We start from the raw sequence: 2,865 nt of genomic DNA on the forward strand, positions 1-2,865 counted from the left end.
CCGCACCGCTCCGTGCACAGGGGCACAAGGCCCTCCTGCAGCGGGACCGTCTCAGTTACGCTGCCGTCAGCCCGAGGGCCGCTCCTGTCCTGTTCCTGGGCTGATGCACAGAACCTCTCTGGTCTTGGGTCTTCCCTGCGGAGGTGTTAAAACACTTGCCGTGCGCAGCTCGGCCGAGACCCTTCTCTACAAATGACAACCGCCGGTTGCGATGTTTGAAGTGCCCCGGTGCACCCGGCTGCCCGTGCGCGCTCCCTCCCTTACCTCTTAACGGCAGAAGGCACTGCGGCAACTCTGAGTGCCCTACACGCGCATGTCGTCTCGGGCCCCACGACGACCCCGACACAGGTGTTACGGGTGTGGAGACCTGTTAGAAAAACAGCAAATATCTGCAGCGTCTTCTCATGGCGCATATCACGCTGAAAACTTACTGTCTGCCTTCTCCACAGGACTGTAAGAGAATGACGTCCGTTTCCTTCACGGAGAACGCCTGGGACACGCCTGGGACACGCCTGGCCGGCGCTTACTGTTACTCAACAAATATGATTTCTGTTCAATGAGAAAAGCGCCTCCCGGCTGCGCCCTCTCCTCCCTGCTTGTGCGTTTCATTCGATCCATCAGCTTGCAGGTGCCCCCGAGCCCCCAAGCCCGGTGCCTCTCAGCTTCACCCACACATGAGCCCAACTTCAGCTCAATGACAGTTCAAAAAGCCATCTAAAGGGGAAAAAAAGCGGTGGCAGCAGGGTGCCCACCGGGGACTAATCGAAAAGACTTCAGGCATCGAGCATCTGGGGATAAGGAGGCTCAGGAAGGTGCAGCTCACAGAAGTGAGGGGTGTGGGGAGTGTTCGGCATGTTTCCTGACCATTCTGTGCCTCGATTTCCCCATCGACAAAATCAAGGGAATCCCACATCCTACAACTAATACGGGAAATAAATGACATAGCCCTTATCATGTCCTTAGAACCATGCCTGTCGCACAGTCAGCCTGACTGAAAACTACATGGGACCATAATTAACAGGCTGACACGACACATATCTACTATAGCAAGCACTGTTCTGGAGCAAGGGGTCGGCAAGCTTTTTCTGTAAAAGGCCAGGGAGGAAACCTTTTCGGCTGTGCAGGCCAGCCAGTCTCTGTATCGACTCCTTGACTCCGTTGACCTCGTAGCACGGACAGCAGCCAGAGACAATACCTAAAACAACGAGTATGGCTCGGCTCCACTAAACGTTTTTTTTCAAAGACAGGATGGCTGGATTTAGCTGCGGGCCAGTCTGCTGACCCCTTTCTAAAGCACTGCTGTCCAACAGAAATAGAAGGCAAGCCATGGATCTAATTTAAAATCTTCTAGTAACCACTTAAAAAAATAAACAGATGAGGGGCGCCTGGGGGGCTCAGGTGGTTAGCCTCTGACTTCGGCTCAGGTCATGACCTCACGGTTTATGGGTTCGAGCCCCGCATCGGGCTCTGTGCTGACAGCTCACAGCCTGGAGTCTGCTTGGGATTCTGTGTGTGTCTCTCTCTCTGCCCCTCCCCTGCTCATGCTCTCTCTCTAAAATAAACATTAAAAACACTTCTTAAAACATAAGCAGGTGAAATTAATAACACTTACCTAACTAGTGTATCCAAAATGCTGTCATTTCCACATGCAATTGATAAAAACAGGTTATTGATATTTTAATTCTTTTCCATACTAGTTCCCCGAAATTCGCTGTTTTACATTACCACATCTCAATTAGGACTAGGAGCATTTCAAGTGCTCGTTATCCTATGTAGCTAGTGACTACCATACTAAACAACAGTTCTAGAGCATATGCTAACATGGATAATGCCCACGTACACACCTATACTCCCAGCTTCCGAATACGTATCAAAAGGAGTATATTTAGGACCGGCCAAGGGTTGGTGCTATATATCTGTTGACTAGGTACATATAAAAGCGTGTAAATAGTAACTAATACGGGCAAGGTGCACACATCTGCCTATTTCTGGCCTAAACCCCGGGGAGAGGGGAGATTAAAGACAAGTTTTCAAAAGCCGGTGGGTAAGTCAGCAGTAACTTAATTCTTCTTAGGTCTTTAGACTAACGAAAACTTTTGTTTCTGGCCACAACTCACATACACCTCTCCACATACACAGGGAGCCCCTTCCTCTACGGAAAAAATTGATGCCAAACGTTCGCTAGGGGCGTCGCAGTTTCCCAGCCCCATACTGCGCTAGTGCCCTTGATCATGTTAGCATGACCCCTGGCACAGGTGCCGCGAGGGGAAGGGACCAGCCCACGGGCCCGCTGTGGCCGGGGTTCGGGTTCCGGGGGGGTGGAGCGGGGCGACAAGCAAAGCCTGCTGCAAGCCGTCCTGGGGTGCCAGCCTGGCACCCAGCACAGAAGGGGCGGCGGTCCTGAGAGATCNTCTCTCCTGCCCCTTGTCTGCTCCTGGGCTGGAGCTTGAGGTTTGAGCAAATCCTACAGCCCTTCCAGTCACTTTCAGGTATAAAGAAACAATCTGATCAGTGTTGTGGGTTGAATGATGTCCGCCCCAGCGCCCCGCCCGCCCAAGATAGATATGTCTACCTCCTAACCACTGAACCCTGTGAATGCAACCTTACTTGGCAAAAAAGGGGGGCTTTGCAGGGTGCAGAGGTTACACTTGAGCCGAGGAAGGGCCAGAGCTTTGAATGGGATGAGTGCTTGAAGTTTCAATATTAGATTAGGCTGCGCTTTTTAACCGTCTAAAACTAAGATAAGAGGGTGCCTGGGTGGCTCAGTCAGTTGGTGTCTGACTTCCGCCCAGGTCACGATCTCATGGTTTGTGGGTTCTAGCCCGGCCTCCAGCTCTGTGCTGACAGCTCAGAGCCTGGAACCTG

The 2,865-nt window shown here is 52.0% G+C and overlaps 1 protein-coding gene across 1 annotated transcript in view; it reads right to left on the reverse strand.

The window, feature by feature from the left end:
- TCEANC (transcription elongation factor A N-terminal and central domain containing) overlaps positions 1 to 1,634 on the reverse strand; it is an 8,274-nt gene extending 6,640 nt beyond the window's left edge. The window contains exons 1-2 of the mRNA XM_077780994.1: positions 1,613 to 1,634; positions 265 to 367 (exon numbers count right to left, since the gene is read on the reverse strand). The gene's annotated coding sequence lies outside the window, so the exon portion shown is untranslated. The remainder of the gene's footprint in view (positions 1 to 264; positions 368 to 1,612) is intronic.
- Positions 1,635 to 2,865: the final 1,231 nt, after the last annotated feature.

Source organism: Crocuta crocuta, unplaced genomic scaffold, assembly GCF_008692635.1.
Source record: "Crocuta crocuta isolate KB4526 unplaced genomic scaffold, BGI_CrCroc_1.0 scaffold2174, whole genome shotgun sequence".
NCBI classification, from domain to species: Eukaryota; Metazoa; Chordata; class Mammalia; order Carnivora; family Hyaenidae; genus Crocuta; species Crocuta crocuta.